We start from the raw sequence: 20671 nt of genomic DNA, 5'->3' as shown, positions 1-20671 counted from the left end.
GCTTTTGCACAGCAAAGGAAACCATAAACAAAATGATAAAACAACCCACAGAATGGGAGAAAATATTTGCATACAATGTGACTGATAAGGGATTAATTGCCAAAACTTACAAACAGCTCATGCAGCTCAATATCAAAACAACCCAAAAATCCCAATCAAAAAATGGGCAGAAGCCTAAATAGACGTTTCTCCAAAGAAGACATACAGATGGCCAAGAGGCACGTGAAAAGATGCTCAACATCGCTAATTATTAGAGAAATGCAGAAAAGCAAATCAAAACTACAATGAGATATCACCTCACAGCAGTCCCAACGGCGATAATCAAAAAGTCAACAAGTAATAAATGCTGGAGAGGGTGTGGAGAAAAGAGAACCTTTCTACACTGTTGGTGGGAATGTAAATTGGTGCAGTCACTATGGAAAACAGTATGGAGGTTCCTTAAGAAACTAAAAATAAAGCTACCATATGATCCAGCAATCCTACCGCTGGGCATATACCCAGAGAAAAACATGGTTTGAAAAAAAAAATCTACAGTTAATGTGGATAAGAACTAACTGCTGATTGTTGAATAAAGTTATAGAATTGCAAAACACAAACAACAAAAAAAAGATACATGCACCCCAATGTTCATTGCAGCGCTGTTTACAATAGCCAAGATGTGGAAGCAACCTAAATGTCCATCAACAGAGGAATGGATAAAGAAAATGTGGTACGTATCTACAAAGGAACATTACTCAGCCATTAAAAAGAATGAAATAATGCCATTCCATGTTGCAGCAACATGGAACATGGATGGAGCTGGAGAGTATCATACTAAGTGAAGTAAATCAGACAGTGAAACACAAACATCATATGTTATCACTTATATGTGGAATCTAAAAAAAATTATACAAATGAACTTATTTACAAAACAGAAACAGACTCTGATTTAGAGAATGAACTTATGGTTATCAGAGGGAAAGGTGGGGAGGGAAGGACAGATCGGGAGTCTGGGATTGATATGTACACACTGCTATATTTAAAATAGATAAACAACAAGGACCTACTGTATAGCACAGAGAATTCTGCTCAATACTCTCTAATAACCTAAATGGGAAAAGAATTTGAAAAGTAGAAACATGTACATGTATAACTGAATCACATTGCTGTACACCTGAAACTAACCCAACATTGTTAATCAACTACACTCCAATATAAAATAAAAACTTTTTTAAATAAAATAAATTCAAATTCTTATCCAAATAAATGAGTGTGCCTTTGATGGAAATAATAGTTATGCAAATTGTCTCTTAAATTTTAGAGTATTTTACCCTTAAATGACAATTTTCATATAATTTATTCCCACTATACAAATAAGAAAACTTTTGCTCATAGAAATGAAATGATGACTTCAGCATGGTCACTCGGTTACTCAATAGTTTGGATATTATGTATAATATTTATGATATATAATACATATGATATGGATATGGATATAATATACACAATAATACATTTAGATATGAATATAAATGGTCCCTCCTTCTCCAACTGTCCTTGATGAATGATTTAAAAAATTCACAGTTGTAGAAGGATCTTTTACCTCCTCTACATACAGGGCAGGATTCATTCTTTTATTGAAATTTAAGAGATAAAAGGTAATAGTAGTCTAGGGGGCTGGTTTGGATTGTATAAAATGGGTATTTCCATTAATATTTACCATGGAATAATAGGAACTTACAAACTGTCTTTGGATCCTTCTCACCTCCATCACCCCAGCTATGCTTCACTGTTTAGATTCTTTTGGGATAATTATTTGAAATAGAACAGAGATAATTCAGCCAATCCTCATCTTGACCCCACTCATACAGTTGAACTGAGACTCAACGTCAGACACTAATTCTTATCTTCTCAGGAAGGACATCGTGAAATGCTCCATTTTCCAACAATGTCCACATTGATTAATCTCCACTCATGCTGTGGTTAGGTCTGGAGAAAAACATACAGCCATATTTGCATAATTGTTTGTAAACTGATCCTACTTCTCAGTGGGTGCATATTTACACCAAGGCTTCATTCAGCTGAGATTAATACTCCCCAGACTGACAGTAAAAGAACTGCAATTACCCATGTAGAGCAACCGTGTTCTTCAAGGGGCGACAAAAAGACCCAGCTCCTTCATTTGACTACATTTCAAGTAAAGGCCACTTTTGTGGAATCTTGTGGCTGATGAAGAGAAATGACAATTATTGAATTCCCAAGGATTCAATAAACTCATTTACATCCTTCAATAACCGAGCAAAAAAGCAAAGCAGGTGTTACGTGTCTTATCGTACTACCGAGGAAATTGCGGCTCAGAGAGGTCAAATAATTTGTCAACCTCACACAGCTACTATGTGTTGAACCAAGACTTGAGTGCAGATCAAACTCCAAAATATTTATACTACATCTCAATGCCAATCTGTTATTTTATTTTTTCCCTGCTAAATCCACGTATTCTTTTAAAGAAGGGAAGAGGGTCTGGAGGAATTAACATATGCAGTCTCTGCCTAAGAGTAAATATCCAGTAAACATAGCACTGAAAAGTTGTAAAAGAACTTCAGATTTTGGGGGTACATATAGTTATTGAGCATTCATGGTGCTTCTATGTATTTCCTACATCTCTCAATGCTGTTGGGAGTACTTGGGTTCCTCGGGATTAGAATACAAATAAACAAACTAAACAAATACAAAGCACCAAAAAGGTGTTATTTTATCCAAGATATGCTATGCAAGGGAGAAGGTAATTGACTGGAACTCGGCTACTGGTGTTCATGTTAATGTCCTAGAAATCTGCTAAGAATATTCTTCCTTTTGAGAGAATTCTGTGCTCAGATCATACTAAAGCCTGTAAATGAGAGAGAGAAATCTGTAAAGTTCTCATTCTCAAATCAAGCCTGGGAAATGGCTTCACCCAGTGAGCAGAAGCCAGTGAATATGATCGTGATGGAATCAGAGATGAAGAGAGGACCCACATGGATCCCTCTGACTGGATCATGAGTTACTGAATTCAACCATGAGAAGGAGTGATGAAAACCCAGACCACAGAAAAACTGTTATTGAATAGCTACTCTCTGTACCACCAATACCACTGGCGTCACCTGTAAACCACATCAACGCCCTTCACTGCAACATTCACATCAAAAACCACGTAAACACAAGAAAGTAAGGCACATAAATGAGGTGAGTGAAAACTGCTGTAAAGAATATATAATAAGGTGATGTGGTAGTAATTTGGGGTGAGGTAAACATTACTTTAGCTAGGTTGGTCTTGGGCAAAGCTCTCTCAATAGGTGATACCTGGACTTGAATGATTATAAGGGGCTATCCAGGAAATTTTCTGGGAGAATTTTCTAATGGGGGCTCGGCATGTACAAACTCCCTGAGTTCGGTATAAGCATAATGTATACGAGAAACAGAAATAAGGCCATTGTAACAAAGGGAGAGGATGAGAGTAGGCGAGTACTGAGACGGGTCATGGGAGACCTGGTAAGTCAAGGTGATGACTCATGTTTTATTCCAATTCCATTGGACTTCGTTGGAGGCATTTAAACACAGAAGATAGGACATGATTTACACTTTTTAAAAAGGTTTTCTGTTGAACAGAAACTGCAGTAAATTATTGCAAGGGGGTAAGGGAAGTCCCCATGACCAAGAGAAAAAAAAATTATTTAGGAGACTTGATCTATCCTGGTGTGCCTGGCACATTTCCTCAACATTTCCATGGCTTTGCGCATTCCTTTTCACTGCTATATAATATTCTATTTTATAAGTATAACACGTTTTAGGGTTGATGGACACTTGGGATACTCCCAGTTTTATTATTACAAGTCATACTGATATGAACATCGCTGTGCGTATCTTTTGGTGCACATGTGCACTTGTGTCTGTTGGTACACACTTAGCAGTACAATTGCTGAATCATAGGGTATACGTATAATCAGCTGTAGGAGATACTGCCAAAGGATGTTCCAAAGTGATGTACAAAATCCCTTCATTTTTACAGATGACACAAGTGAGGTCCTTTGAGAGGAAGGACTTAGCAAACAAGAGTGAGCTGGGCCCCGGCTGCCAGCCTTCCAAAACTTAGTTCTGTTTCCAGCACAATGGCTCACTCCCCTTCCCTGTTCTGAACCATTCCAATAAAAACTTGCTCATTCATGTCTATCATTGGTCTTCTGCCTAAATGTTTTCCTTTCTCTTCTCTAAAAATTCAGGATAAAATTCTCTAAGTAATTAATTTAAAAACAACAAAACGAAACGAAAACAGTATAGCCATTTGTGGAAAGGCTCGCTAATGGAAAACCCAGACACTTATTGCCATAGGTCTTCAATGTACCTTTGAGTCAGCTGGGTTTCCTTAGCAAGTTTTGTTATAAAGATGACTCATTGGCTTTTGACCACACTTGTCAATAATTATCATTGTATTAAAGAAGGAGTAGCGTCATGGCCCTCAAATCCTATTTCCCCGCCAGTCTCTTTTTTCTGGACACCATGATTTCTGTATTCACCTCAATGTGAGAGAAGCAGCCAATTCCACTCATTGCCATAGCAAGCCAAAACTTTTATCTCAGCACATTACAGTATAATAAACATATATAGTTCAAAGCCCTACAAAAAGGGACCAAACACAGTGGATAATTTCATTTCCCACTGTTTTATTGATTACAGAGAAAACAATTCAATGTACAAGATCCTAAGTGTGGGTGTGCATGTGCTTTCATTTTAGAAACTGTTCTAAGGGTTATTAACTATTAAAAATCCATAAAAATCACATTGATTTTTATGGACAAGTAGGTAGAAACAAGTTTTATGGGATCCCCATCCCTGCTCAAATGTCTGACATTTTCATTTTCGTTCTACTGAAAAGTCTACGTACTATTCTGTTTTTATTATAATCAAATGAAATCCTTGTCCAGTTGTTCCCTCTCTCTCTGAATCTCTTGATGTTCCCTTTGATCAGTAATGTCCCTTTTATATCCAAGATCCTCTAGAAGAGTGATTGTTACTTGGAAAAGTGGGTCTAACACTTAGCACATTTATTCAGTTGTTTCAGTCTTTCGTTCAACAAATAACTGTGGAGCACTTTCTATGTGCCAAACCTCTAGGTGCATCGTTAGACTAGATTCACATTTGTATGTGTGTGTAAGTTTGCTCTGAAGGAGAACATTGCCTAATGGAGGTCCACCTTTCTTTGTGATAGCACAGTGAGTAGCTTTGGAAATGTCCTCCACATGTGTTCGCTGTTTAGAAGACTGTATTAAGAAAATATTTTAGGCAACTTTCCAAGTCAGTGAGAACAAGGGCCAGACTCAGCGATGAGCATTATCTGCTAAGAGAAGTGAGTGGATGGAAGTATGTATTTGCAGCACTGGGTAACTGAATTCTTGCAAAGAAGGATTCAAAAGATCACAGCAGATGAAGAGAGAAAAGCCATGTGTGGGTAGTTTAGCAACCAGGGATCAGACTGCATGTGTCCAAGAATCCAGAAAAATCCTCAGCATGTGAAGATATTGGGTGGGTCTTGGAGGGATTTGGGACATGCTCACCATCACTGTCATTCCACTCCCATCCTATAACTCTCAAGGAAAAACTATCAGCAAACACTTTACTGAGTACAGCACATTGCAAAGCAGAACTGTGTCAGATTAAAGAAAGAGAGATCTGGATGTCTGTCTGTGAGACCTTGGGGAGGTCACACCTCCCCTCCCTGAAACCAGTTTTCCTAAAAGAGGGATTGGAACTTGATGAGCTCTAAAGATTCTGGAAGAAAGCTGCCTGCTTCTTTAATACAGTCTGCTAAATAATTGGAATGACGGCTTAAGACACACCTTGAGAGCAAGCAAACTTTCCTCTTTCCAAGAGATGATCTGTAGAAGTTCTCATGGGCCCCTTTTGCGGGGAGCGGTAGGCGCTGCTCAGCAGATGGACCCAGATTGCAGTCGGGGGTTGGTGAGTCATTTGCAACACACTTTAGTCATTCAGGTGCATTTGCATTGGACTCCACAGCTGGGAACGGGCCCCAGACTCAGAGTTTGTTTATTTCCATCGACGATGGATGTCCCAGAGCTTGTTGTGAAATAAGAAATTTATAAATTGTTATGTTCTTCTGCTGACAGCCTTCTCCCTTCTCCTGATGATCAGCAGCCTTTCAGACAGTCCCTTGTTCCATTCTAGACGAAGAAAATTTGTTGGACTGAACACTGACCAGGTTGTCCTGTCCTAAACTGGAAGCTTAATATCAACTATCTCGTTTTACCTTCAAAACAGCCCTGTTAGAAAGACATAATTATCCTCATCTTAGAGATGTAAGAATAGAGGCCGAGAAAGTGTAACAGGCCTGGAAAAGTTCCAGAGTGAGGAAGTGTGGACCTAAGATTCAAATCCAGAACTGTCTTTGCCAAACCAACGTTCTTTACCCTAGATTATATAGCTTTTGCCCTGGAAAAGATCACACATTCACACGTTATTTCATGTTGGTTCATTCTGGTTCTCATAATTACCTTCTGAAATTTAGAGGCAATACGAACTTACATCTGAAGGCTGGAGAAATTGCAATGAAAGTTAATATTCACATTTCCTTTTCATTCTGTTTCTTTCTGTGGAGAGAAACCACTACTATTTATGTTTGTAACTTAGGGTCAAAAATACAGTAGGGCTTCAAAAATGTTTGTGGAACCGAACTAAATTAAATTTGCATCCAATAAGACGATTATTTTAGAGTTTCTCTTGGTGTCCATTATTGGGGTAATTTGATTTATGGTAATATACAGAAGCAAGGACATGCTTAGGCGATAATTCAAGGAATGTAGAAATAAAAGAAATACAAAGTAGTCATATCACAGTAACATAAAATTTTAAAAAAATCAGCAATCTCATAGTCCCCATTTTTTACAGGAAATAATTACTGAAATCTTGAGCTACTATGTGAAAATTACGTTCAACAGAAGACTTGCTCTCCAGGATCCTGAGGCTCACGACGTCTAGAATCCTTATCGGCGCTAAGAAATGACAACTTGTTCAAGCAACTATCTGCACTTACTCCCAGATAGTTAGATCTATGTATATACCGACCTGGCTACCTACCCTCCATCTACCTACTGTGGAAGGTGTTGACAATGTTTTTCAGTCAAGGTATCTACAATGTTTTTAGCAGAGTCCCATGAATGGAAACAAAGAAAGAAAGAAAAGGACAGTTTGAGGACAGGCAGTACTAGAACAAGATTATATGTATTTGGAAACATGGAGTGTAACTTTGTGACAGGAAACTGCTACTGATGAGGCCCCTGAAGGGAAACAGATGTCTTCATGTCTCTGGCTCACATGACCTCAGAAGAAGTGAGCTCTGAGGCAAAGCATCAGCAATATTTGCATTCTGAAAAAATGCCAGCTCAGAGCAGTCTTAACGTCAAGTAGTGTTTGTCTACCATACTTTTTTTTAAAAATTATTTTAGCTATTCTAGGTCTTTTGCTTTTTCATTTGAATTCCAGAAACAGTTTGTTAATTTCTACAAAAATCCATGCTAGTGTTTTGTATACTGCATTGAATCTATAGGTCAAGTTTGGAAGAATTAACGTCCTAACGATATTGAGCTAAAAAAAATTGAGGGACACCCTCTGCATACGTTTAGAGAACTCTCTATGCAGCTAATTCTCTGTTACTTTGTAAATTCTAGCCACCTTGGTCTTCTGGGATTCTGAGCTCCATCTCAACTCAGAGAGTCTCTCTGGCTCAGACTGTGTTCCATTTTCTTGCTGCTACGTCTGGAAACTCTCTCAAGGCAGCAAGCTGTGATCATTACAGGGCTCACATTATTCGTCTGCTGTCTCTGAAGGACCACTGCCCTTCATTGCCTGATGTCTTCAAAACCACTGGTTCACGTTTTCTGCTTGCGTTTAGTTTCAGTGGAGTAAGGTAAATATGTTACTCCTTCCTGGTGGGAAACCAAAGTCACTTAATTACATTTGAATTAAATTTAATAAAATTGGATACAAATATTTATTGTTACACATGTATTTACCACCTCCAATATTGTCTATTCCTTTGTATAGAGGCAAATTTCCCCTTGGCATTATTTTCTGCTCAAAGGATTTTTTAAAGACATTCCTTCTAGAGGTAGTTGGCTAGAGATGAGTACGTTCAGCTTTTTGTTTGTATAATACTTCATTTTGCTTTAAATTTTTTAATATTTTTTCTGGTTATAAAATTCCAGATTGAAGATTGGCTTTTTTTTTTCATTCAATACTTAATAATGTTGATTTGTTGTGTTCAGAGCTCCACTTTTCCTGAGGAGTTGTCAGAGTTATACTCGTCTTTGACACTCTGTTTATAATGTGTTTTCTTTTTTCCCTCTGTTGCTCTTCAGATTTTTTTTTTTTTTTTAACACTGATTTAAGAAATTTGATGGTGATATGCTTTGGTGTCGTTTTCTTCATATTTCTTCCGCTAAGGGTTTGTTATGCTTCTCAGATACGTGGGTTTATAGTTTTCATCAAATGTGGATAATTTTCAGTCATTTCTTCAAATACTTTTTTTGTTCTCTCTCCTTGCCTTTGGGAACTCCAATTATACATATGTAGCTCACTAGTCACTTGATTATGGTGGTATCTGCCATGTTTATGCATGCAAAGTAACTCCATTTGCAATTAGTAAGTAACATGTGGGGAGACCCTTTAAAACTATTCAAATGTTCTGTTTCTCATCATCCCTAACTATATAGTATCCACAGATGCATACAATAATTATCACTATAGTCTTGCCAAATAGTAATTTTCTATTTACATCATTCCTTTTACATTTATTAAGTGTAATTGTATGTGAAACACAGAATAATAACTCCCTCCCCCAAAGACATTTACATACTAAACCCCTGTGAATTATAATGTTACATGGCAAGGAAGAAATAAGAGTGTAGATGGAATTATAGTTGCTAATAAGGAGATTATCCTGAATTATCTAGGTGGTCCAGTGTAATCACATAGGTCCTTTAAGTGAGGAAGGAGGAGGCAGAAGAGTTAGTGTCAGAATGATGTGATGTGAGAAGGATTCTACTGGCCATTCCTGACTTTAATGACATTGTGGGGGGGATTGGTACTCCCCGCTAAGGATGCTGGAAGTCTGTAGAACATGGAAAAGGCAGGAAAACAGACTGTCCCACACCACAGAGCCTCCAGGAAGGAATGCACTCTTGTCAACAACTTGATTTTAGCCCACTGAAACCCATTTCAGATTTCTGACCTCCAGAATTATAAACTTTTAAATTTTAAAACAAATTTGTGTTTTTTAACCTTTTAAATTTGTGGCAATTTGTTACAGTCACAGCCGCTATGGAGAACAGTATGGAGGTTCCTTAAGAAACTAGAGATAGAGCTACCATGTGATCTAGCAATCCCACTCCTGGGCTTATATCCAGAGAAAAACATGGTTTGAAAGGATACATGCACCCCAATGTTCATTGCAGCACTGTTTACAATAGCCAAGACATGAAAGCAACCTAAATGTCCATCAACAGATGAATGGACAAAGAAGATGTGGTATATATATATACAATGGAATATTACGCAGCCATTAAAATACTGAAATAATGCCATTTGTAGCAACATGGATGGACCTGGAGATTATCATACAAAGTAAATCAGACAGAGAAATACAAGTATCATATTATATCGCTTATACGTGGAATCTTAAAAAAAATGATAAAATGAACTTATGTCCAAAACAGAAACAGACTCACAGACTTAAGAGAATGAATTTACGGTTACCAGGGGGAAGGGTGGGCGGGGGGAGGATAGATTAGGAGTCTGGGATTGACGTATACATACTGCTGTATTTAAAACAGGTAACCAACAAGGACCTACTGTATAGCACAGGGAACTCTGCTCAATATTCTGTAATAACCTAAATGAGAAAAGAATTTGAAAAAGAATAGATACAAGTATACATATAACCGAATCACTCTGCTGTACCCTGAAACTAACAAAACACTGTTAACCAACTATATTCCAATATTAAAAAAAAAAAAAAAAAATCTGAAAAAAAATTAACACTCAGAGGCCAACATACCTGCATGCTCTATCTGGCCTAAGGGTCCCCAGAATGTGACCACTATGTTAGACTGACATGGTTTAAAAATATTCCCTCCCCTCTGGACTCTTTTTGTATCAGTAGCTTAGTTATGCCTTATAGTTGAAAAAAGAAAAAGACAAGAAACAAAGTTATGAGAACAGGAAAGCTGGAAATTGGGGAGACTCAATGTTTCTTAGGTGTCTCTTGGCCAGAGACAGTGAAATTGTGTGTCTGACATGGACAATTCCATCACAAGAGGGCTGGGCCTGACAGGAAAAGGGATTGGTATCTGTCATGTATGTATATGGTTTCTATCTCTGTATGGGTTTAGACATCAATAAAGCATTTATAAGGACAGAAAAAAAGAAAACTAATGCATTCCTTCACCATAAGGAAGAGTGACCCCTTTCCTCCATTTATTTCTGGACTCATTCATTCATTCACTTGTTCATTTACTGTATTAGCATTGACTTATGGACATTTATTTTCTTTCATGGCTTATAATTCAATAATCTCATCTTCTATTTTGTTGCCCAAGTCATCCCAGATTTGGCCACTGGGAACTTCTTTAAATTGACCCTATGTCCTTTCTACAGCGCCATCACTTGATGGAGGTATGTTCTTCCCCTCTAGTTTTGCACCTTTTTAAAAAAAATTATTTATTTTTGGCTGTGTTGGGTCTTCACTGATGCACGAGGGCTTTCTCTAGTTGCAGCGAGCAGGGGCTACTCTTTGTTACGGTGCACGGGCCTCTCATTGGAGTGGCTTCTCCTTGTTGCGGAGCACGGGCTCTAGGCGCGCAGGCTTCAGTAGTTGCGGCACGTGGGCTCAGCAGCTGTGGTTCACGGACTTAGTTGCTCTGCAGCACGTGGGATCTTCCTAGACCAGGGCTTGAACGCATGTCCCCTGCATTGGCAGGCAGATTCTTAACCACTGCACCACTAGGGAAGTCCCTAGTTTTGCACTTTTAACCCAATGTTATACTGACTTCTGTGAATAAGATTTTAGATATTTAGTTGCTTTTCAGGATTACTGGTAAAATTGATATTGCCAGAAAAACAGTGTAGTCCACAAAAAGGAAAGATATCAAAAGCCATATAAATTCTCACATCTTTAAAAGCATGATTAAAGCTGTTCACAGTCATTTATCTCTAATGTTTGGAATTGACATAAAAGGTAACCATGAGTTCTTGAAATGTCCTTACTTCACAATTGGAATTGACATCTTGCACCCATAATTTTGTCTCATGATGCCCTCATGTCAATTTACTTATGTCTTTATTTATCCCAAAAGGAAATCAAAATACTGTACTGAATACTGTACTGAAAGTGAAAAACAGAATGGTTGTATGAGTCCAGAATGGTGTACGGGTATCGGTTGGTGGCTCTCATGACCGTGTGCCTGATGGGGGGGCTGCGGCTGCTCTCACTGCCCAATATCACGAGAGAGCATATTCCTAGACCAGGAAAAGTTCAAAATTTAAAATTCAAAGTACAGTTTCTACTGAATACATACCGCTTTCGCACCATCCTAAAGTCAACAAATCATGAGTGAAACCATTGTTAAGTCAGGGACAACCTGTATGTATTGACAGTTTATTGATGAGTTGACAAGGAGCTGAGATATTAAAGGTGACTAAAAATATTTTTTAAATTCATACAGTTCATTTCTATAATTAAAATGTATGTAAATGAGCATATGATATTTGATTTACAAATGGCTTTGCAGAAATACAGGTGTTCTGCAGAACAAGATTTACTTGCAAATGAGAGGAAAATATATACTAATACCTCATACGTATGGTGAATTGTAACTTTCGTAGCCTGCCTTCATCAGTTTTTATGCATTTAAGTAATAATGTATAGGTTATTAGCTTACAATTCTTTGACTATTCCTTTGAAAAAATAAGAAGCCCTCCAGATTTTCCAAAATTTTAGCTCAAAAATTTCACTCAGTAGGGTTTAGGTATTTAAATAAGAGGTGACATCATTGACCTAAAGAGAAATGTCCCAAAACAAAGCACTGGTACTTTCTTGGATAAGAAAATGAAAGACAGAGAGCAGGTCCTTTAAGAAACTAGAAAGAGTCAAAGAAACAAGACAGTCTTAGCCACCCTCTGAGGACAGGACAGCTCCCGCAGGCAAGCCCAAATTGGATGATGGCAAATTCAGTGTTTTTTACTCCACTACAGCTGAAGGGAGAGGGAGGAAAATATCATAGGATCCATGAGGAGAGAGCATTCAAGGTGGGTCTAAAAGGATAGGGAGGGTTCTCTGTGGCGAAGAATGGCAGGAGCTCGGCATGCCACAGAGAAAGTCAATCTGGAGCAAAAGCACAGATGGAAACTTGGGGCAGTTAATTCAGTCTGGCAAGAGTAATATAAGAATAAAAATGATGGGAACCTGGAATTGTGGATTGAAGCTAGACTGTGACAGGTCTTGCGTGACACCCTCAGGGGGTGGGGGGTAGCATCACTGTTTGCCTTTCTGGTATCTGTGGCACCCTCTACTGCATCCACATGGTTTATGTTGCTTGGCAAAAGGGGTTTGTACTGGTTCCCCTAAACTAACAGAATACAGTAACCCCACATGCCTTCCTACAGTGTTCGACTCAGAGATGCCCTTAATCTCAGATCTAAGGCAATGAGTTTATGACATCTCTTCAGAGTCAGTGATTGCTTCCCAGGTGGGGCCACAGCTTAAGATGGAGCAACTGGAAGAAATCCTTGACTTGTGTGTGTCTCGTTCTAGCTGGATAGTGTGATGTGGATTTAAGATACCTATGACTGCTTTAAACATGTTGCCAGCATAGAAGAAGCCAGCTAGAGAATAAGGCTGACATTTGGACAGGAACCAAGAGAGTAACCGAGAAACAGAGCTAAAGTCCTGATCAAACTGTGCCCAAAGCTCAAATCACCTCTGCGTTTTTCAGGTAAGTGAAGCAGTATATTCTCATTACCTTTTAATTTGATAGGTTTGTTACTGTTCCTTGCAGTGCAAGGTGTCCTGATAGACTTACTATTCAGAAAACAGAACATCTTTGAAGGTTTTCAAACATGAATATATAGTGATCAGTGTGATATTACAGGAAGAACATTCTGATATTTCAGTTGAAGCCGAATTGGAACAGGCAAGTTTGGAAGGAGAGAAGGGGGGTGGGGGGAAGTGGGGGAGAGGAAGAGGGAGAGTGTCAGAGAGAAAGAGAAAGTGAAAGAAAGAGCACATCGGGGATGATATCACACTAGTTTGGATGAGAGATGAATCCTAACTTAAGATATGGCAGTATGAATATGGAAATGCAGAGAAATTGAGACACATTACCAAAGTGAAATGGAAACATCTCTTCAATGCTGACAGCTAAGTGAGAAATATTATTTTACCCATAATTTACGCTCTGCTCATTTTCCCTCGTAAGTGGCAGAGCATGCTAACGTGAATTTCCAACTGAACTATGCACAGAAATTGTTCTTAGCATGGTCCTGACACGAAGTTAATAATACACAGGACTCCATTATTTTATATCACCCATTGTCCAGTTCCTGGGGCCCAACCATGGTGGGGTGTCAACCACAGGAGTGAGAAGGTAAGGAAAAGGAAAAGAAAAAGAAAGATGGAGAGGGAAGAAGAGAAGACAGGGGATCCAGGGTTGGCTAGCTTCCAGAAACATGTTGATCCCAAATTACCTGACTTGAGGGGACAACAACAGTAACCAAAAAACAGTGGAAAAGATAACGAAGGCATAGTGAAGATAATAATACATGATAATGATGGTAATCACAACACAACCTATTATTTGTCAAGATGTTACCAGGTGTCAGCCGGTGTGTACACAATGTCCATGTTCTAACTTCTTCAACCTTTACATCCACCCTATGAACTAATAATGACTAATAATGACAGTCAGTCGTAGAGAGGTTAAGCAATTTGCTCAAGATCAAACAGCTCTGATGACTTGGAGCTGGTGTTGAGCACAAGTATGTCTGACCATATGGTTGTAGAAGCCAGATTTTTAAAAGATACCATCTAGGTCCTTACCTCCCTAGTTGAATATCTCACCAAATGTTATTCCAGCTCCAACCTGGGACATTTTTCCTCCCTGGTGCTAGTCTCCTCCATCCATTCCTCTCTTTCCTCAGCTTGAATATCACTTCTCCTGGCATAATTTCCATGACTTCCTGGAACAAGACAGCACCCCCTTTTGTAGAGTTTCCTCCCCCCCACCCCCATGATGGTGGTAACTGCTGCAATGTCTGCTTTCTACGTCAGACTGTGGTCTCTGTGAGGGCAGAGACTTGCCTGTTTTGCTCACTGCTTGGCACACCATGAATATTCAGTAATTGTGTTGAATGAATGAATGAGGTCAGAAGGGGGTGAGTTGAGGACGGAATGCTATATGTAATAAGGAATGTGTGTGTATGTTTGTGTGGGAAGCTTGTTTTCAAAACTAAGATCTGAACAATAGCAAGGATGTGCTTGGGTTGTTTTTTTTTTTTTCTTCCAGCATCCTGGAGCCTGGCTGGGAGAAGGGGATTTCTGCATTGTGTGGTAAGGTACGTTTATCTTTATGATTCCCACATCTCCTTTCAAAAGGCTAGATTGAGCATGAAGATTTCAACTTCAAATGGTCTCCAAAGACATTGTTCGTGATGAGAGCAAGAATTTTCTCCACGAAAAGGGAGTGAATGAAAGCAAGACAAGAAATGGTCAAAGAGAGAACGGGCCAGACAACTCAGGCTCCTTCCACAGGCACTCAAGTAATTAAAATAAAAACAATTACTCATATACACATAGAACAGGTCAGCACATTTTTTCACAGAACAAGGGAAAAGGCACAACTCCTAAGAGGCAATGATATAAATATTTCAGCTGATAGTACGTCCAGGACCAAGAAGGTAAAATAAACTAGATTTAAACAAACAATTTGACACAGAACTGCAAAAAGGCATTGTGAAATTCTGCAAAATTGCAGATCCGATTTCTCTGGAATATACTTTGGCCTAGCAAAACCTTGACAATTATTCATGTTGGAGGACTAGGCAGAAATGCAGACAATGGGAAAACAAACACTCAATCATCAGGTTTCAGAATGCTGCAGTGTCCAGAAAATGCCTATGTTTGCCTCTTTTTCTCTGAAGTCTAGAACTGGCCTCCTGATCCCTATACCTCCCTGTATATATCTTGCCACTAACAACAAATATGGGTTCATGGGAGTGAGGCCAGAAGGACTCACTGGTTGCAATAAGCCTTCTGCCCTCCTATTGGTGAGAATAGAGTCTACACACTCTTGAACCGTATACTGAGTTTGCGTTCTGATTTTCCTTGTTGAGAAGTTGCTATGTGCCAGGCCCACAGCCACTCAAAGTTTTAAAACATTTTTAATGAGACCCTGAGTTATGCAGGTGTATTTCTCTCTATCTACTGGTCAAACATTCAGCTCATACGTTGAAATTGCACATCTGATTCACGCCACTGCTTGCCATCCTTCTCTGACCTCCCACTGTCTCCAGGAGAAAGCACAGACTTCTGAGCCTACACAAGAAATTCTCATGCCTCTATCCCTGCTTAAGTCTTTAAGCTCATTTCTCAGAACTGTGTGGAGATTCTCAGCTGGCTGGATTGCTGTACACCTGTAGCATTATTGTGACTAATTTCCCACCAATCACACCAGCTCTAATACCTGCCTACCCCATTACCCATGTCCATCTAGCCAGTTCTGTCTAACCCTTTAGTCTGAGCTCAAGAATTATCTTTTCTCTGAAACCTTTTTCTCACTCTACAGGCAGACCTTGGAAGTCTTCTGTATACACCCAACTTGAGGTTGTTCAGACCTCCACTGATCGCCTAGGATACCATATCGTTCCTTTCTACTTACAAGTCAATTTCTTTCCCAAGGCTGTGCCTCCCAGGCAAAGGCTGTATATTATTCTTTACTGTGGTCCCAGGGCTCAGCATCCTGCTTAATGCAAAATCAGTGCTCAGCAAACAGTTGTTGACTTCAGAGGCTGAAAGTCCTGCTTTACTTTCCTGATAATTGCAACTTTTGTTCAGTTTTCAGTCATTCATTGAATAAATGTTTATTGAGTTTCTACCATGCCAGGTACAGAGGACATAATGGTAAATAAAAATAGGCAAGGGTCCTGTTTTTATGAAGTACACTGCCTGGAGGGGAAGACAGAAATTATTCCGATGACGCCAGTGATGAACACACGGCTACAAACACAGCCCTAAAGGAAAGGGTTATTACAGCACTGTGATTGGTGGATCAGTATAGGCTCCATGGAGCAAGTAATGATTGCACTTGGACAGAAGCAATGATTAGACATTAATAATTTGGCACAGGGGTGGGGAGAGGGAGATTATTTCAGAGAAAGGAAGTGGTGATTTCAGAAGTCCTGTAATGAGAGGAAGCATGGTACATTTGAAGGAACAGGTACCTGGAAAAGAAAGGTCTAGACCGGTAGTTCTCAACCAGGGGAATTTCCCCCAACCCCAGGGACATTAGGCAAGCTGGAGAAATTTTTAGTTGTCATAACTGGGAGCGAGTACTATCTACTGGGTACAGACCAGGGATGCTCCTAAGTATCCTACGGCAGCCCCAAAGAATTATCCAGTCTGACAAGTCAATAGTACCAACGCTGAGACACTCTAATGTAGGGGAATCTGATAGCAAATGAGGCTGAGGAGACGGACATGGGCAGAACATGAAAGTCTCTGCAGCCCATGTGAAATAGTTCGGTCATGAAGAATCACAGGGAGCTATTAAAGTATTAAGGGTAGAGAGATGGCATCACCTGGTTTCCCTTTCATTCAAATTACCCAGGCTTCAGTACGGGGACATGACAGATGTCTGTATGATCTTGGATCGGAGAGAAACAAGAATAAATGGGAGACAACAGTTAAGAGACTTTTGAGTATTCAGGCAGGATAAAATGTTTTGGACTAGCTTTCTCTCCCCTACTCCTGTTACCATCCATTCCAGTGTTGATGTTAAGCATCTTCCACTGCTCCTATACCTCATTATATCTTTATTTTTATTTCTTCTTTTTCATTCTCATCTTATCCACAAGAGTGATGTCTGGTTTGAAAGGCCACCATGCCTAAATAGATATTATAGAATATCTATCTTATAGCTGGAAAAAGATCTTTGAAGTCATATAAATTTTAGTCTGATGCTTAAAAACCTTGAATACTGACCCCCATAGCGAGCTTAACATTCCCCAAAGCAGCTCTGTCGCTGTGCAACTTAACACCGCATTCTTGCCAGTCAGTGGCTTACAGGAAGCAGAGGGAATGTCTTCACATGGCATGTAAGTGGTTCGGGAGACATCACCCAGGTACCTCTCCATTCTTCAACAATTCTCTTTGTGTTTCAACTCTGAGCACAAGCACTGACTTGTAGCTCTCTTAATACATCCTCCTGCTACACTGCTCTGCAGTTTGCATATGCTTTTCCTCTGCCAGGAATGCCCTCATTCTGCTAACCATGTCTGCGTGGTAAACCACAAAACATCCTCCACAGTGATACTCAGGCATGGCCTACTCTGAAGAGCTTCACCAGAAATCTTTTGTTAATTAACCCATAACACTGTTCCTTGTACCTATGTAACAAAGCAGAATGTGATTTCTTGAAAGCAGGACTATTTTTTTCCTTATTTATCTCTGGTTCTCAGTGCTCTTCACGTAGGCTCAGTCATCTGAGAGCAACTTTCAGGGCTGGCATAGATTTAAGAAAGTCTCCTTCCTCCTGCGTGCCTTCAGCCTAAGAAATCTCCCCCAATTCTGCCTCTCGTTCTTTGCTCCTGACCACGAGGACTGACCTGTTATTGCTATTAGGGTGGCAGCTGCCTCTCTTTGTCCCATGGAACTTCATGCTCTGGATGGTCACTACTCTCTGGAGGAAATGCCATCCAGGACTCAGGCTTCAGTTTCCCTTTGGTTTATCACCTGCTCCTGAGACCCCCGTAGAGGCCGAGCATCAACTGTCATTTGCCAAGGAGGGAAAAGTAGAGAAGAAGCTAGCGTAATCCTTAGGACAAAGTAGGTTATCTATACGTATCTGTAGACCTAGGCTAAAATCCCACTTACACTTTTTGAAAATGCATAGAATCCTGTGTGTTTCTGTATCCGGACATGATCTTGAGAAACCAGAACATCAAGGGTCATGTGATCATTACAGTTTACATTGTGGAGTTCTTGGGCAACAGGCTAAACAAACTCTGTGAATTTTGGAGAGACCCTTACCTCTCCTGGTTTCCATTTTGCTACCTGCAAAATGGAAAAGAGGGGCGTGTGTTCCTGGATTGTTTCTCCATGAGGTCTACTGAAAGAGTTACTGGGTGAGAGCTTCTAAGGATGCTCAAGCCACTGTGATCTAGTGAATCAGAATCTTCACAGGTGGGACTTAATCATTTATATTTGGAGAAACATCTCCAAGTCACGCTGGTGGTCAGCCCTGGCAGAAAGCCAGTAAGCAAGAGTATCTCCAGGGTTTCTGTGATGGGCACCTAAGAACAAAGTCCAAACAGTTCTAGAGCTGACGCATGAATAGAGCACTGAAAACATTCATATTGCAGGGCCACTGCTGTAAAATTCCACATCCAAAGGATGTAGAAGTGAGACTAACGCCTCAAATTTCTGCATACAGCTTGGATGATCTGTTAAAATTCTATCTTAATTGATTATCATTTCTTATTTGCTTCTCAGTCACCTAAATATTGTGCTGTTTCCCATAAGTTTCTCCAATTAAATTTTTTTTCCAGGGAATGCAAACATGCTAAAGAAGTAAAATATAGCAAAGAAAATGGGCAAAATGCAGCTGAAAAATTATTGAACTCAAACTCAGTTCAAATTCTGGATCCTGTGGTTACATGCCAAGTGTTTTGTGGAAAATCAATTTACCTCTATGGGCTTCAATTTTTCATCCGTAAACTGGAAGGATTACCATAGCTCACAGGTTCCTAACTAATATATGGGTTTCAAAGTATCAATGAATGTAGTGAATTTTTTACATGATTTTATGAATAGTGACGTGTGTGCTTGTCTCACTTCAGTTCTATCTGCAGGAGAAGGTTCATAGGTAAAGTTAATTAAAATTAGGGTCTCAGTGAAGACAGGAGTTATAGTATTGCTTATTCTATTATATTCTATAGTTACATTCAACTGTTGGGTGCTAATTCAGAAAGATCTCGTACTCTGGATTTGACATATTGTAGTTATGCAATGCACAATGATGGGAAGATTTCAAAGTTGTACAAAGTCATTTTGGGATATTAAATTATACAATTCAAACTAAAAGTCATCTTTGGTGCCTAAAATATTCTATATTTTTGTTCCTATCACTTTATATCACACCAACTATATTTTTGTCGAGTCTGCATAGCATTTGCTACAGTGACGATAACAGATCAGCATTAGCTCAGTAAAAGAATGAATACATGAAAACAAAAACACTTCTTTTGACAATAATCCCACATAAGCTGGGAACATCCCCAATTCTTGGAACAGCCTTAAAGATGGAGTGAGTCATGCCTTGTTAGCTCCTTTTAGGATGAAAGAATCCAAGGGTATTGAGAAAGACGGGCTCCAAGTCACACAGAACAGCCACACTGGAGCAGTTAGTTTCTGACCCCACAGCACCGTTAAGGCCAACAGATCAATGCCATTCTCTGCATCCTTCTCCATCACGCCAGTAATATCTCTCAGAAAGGAAAAATGTAACATCTTTTCAGGATTCATTGTGTCATAGGCAGAAGAAAAAACTAATTCATGAAAACGCCCTCCCCGTCCTTTCTTCTAGTCAGACTCTCTGGGATAGTCTAGTTCTTACTTTCTAGGTGAGACCCATCCACTGAACCTCTTTCAAGTTCAGTTTTTCTTACTTATAAGTGGGGGATGGCTGTAGCTACCTCTTATGTTGTTGGAAAGTTCACTTAGGGCAATGTAAAGTCTTTCTACAGATTGACCTCCAGCAATGGGTAGGGCACCTTCCACATAACAAGTCTGAGTAATTCTCGTCTGACTACATCCTTTGTCCATCCTCAACGACCAGTTGCCTGTAGGAGCCAGTATCAACTCCAGAATGTTATAGAGAGGATATGCGAGAGCATGCACTCGTGCAATCCTAAAATTCCACACCAAACTGCCTCTTCTTCCCAATTCTCTCAATTTTGTTACCCTCCTAGAGACCTGCTTATCCTCACAGCCACGTCAACCCTTCCTTCTAACGTTCTCTTAGTACTTTCAGCTGTTTTTCTTCATTTCCTATGTGGCTTCCACATTCTCCATTGCACCTGAAGAAGTCCCCAGTTCATTGGTCATAGAATTTCTCAGGTCATTAGTCCCAGTTTGTGAACGGTTTCCCACCTAATCTGGTTTTGAGAACCCACAGTTACCTTACAGGAGGATGAGACCAAGTAGCTCTCATTAGATTCAAAAAGCTAGTAGGGAATAGAGGGGAAACACCAGAATTTCTCAGCTCTTCCAGGCCTGACCCCAGTGACTATCCAATCAAAGTACTTTCTGGCTGCATAACTGGAAACACTGTGAGTCATTTCTCCCTAAGGATTAATAGATATATGCTTAGAGGTG

General features: G+C 39.6%; 1 protein-coding gene across 2 annotated transcripts in view; it reads right to left on the bottom strand.

The window, feature by feature from the left end:
• Positions 1-20671, bottom strand: part of PAPPA (pappalysin 1) — a gene marked incomplete at its 5' end in the record, with an annotated part of 543378 nt that overhangs the window by 514894 nt on the left and 7813 nt on the right. The window contains one exon of one of the 2 annotated variants that reach the window (XM_079927210.1): positions 14120-14198. The exons of the other annotated variant lie outside the window; for it this stretch is intronic. Of the gene's footprint in view, positions 1-14119; positions 14199-20671 lie in introns of those variants that run through there. 2 annotated transcript variants of the gene reach the window in all.

This window comes from Stenella coeruleoalba (genome assembly GCF_951394435.1).
Source record: "Stenella coeruleoalba genome assembly, chromosome: 7".
Taxonomy (NCBI): domain Eukaryota; kingdom Metazoa; phylum Chordata; class Mammalia; order Artiodactyla; family Delphinidae; genus Stenella; species Stenella coeruleoalba.
This window is presented reverse-complemented; position numbering and strand designations above follow the sequence as displayed.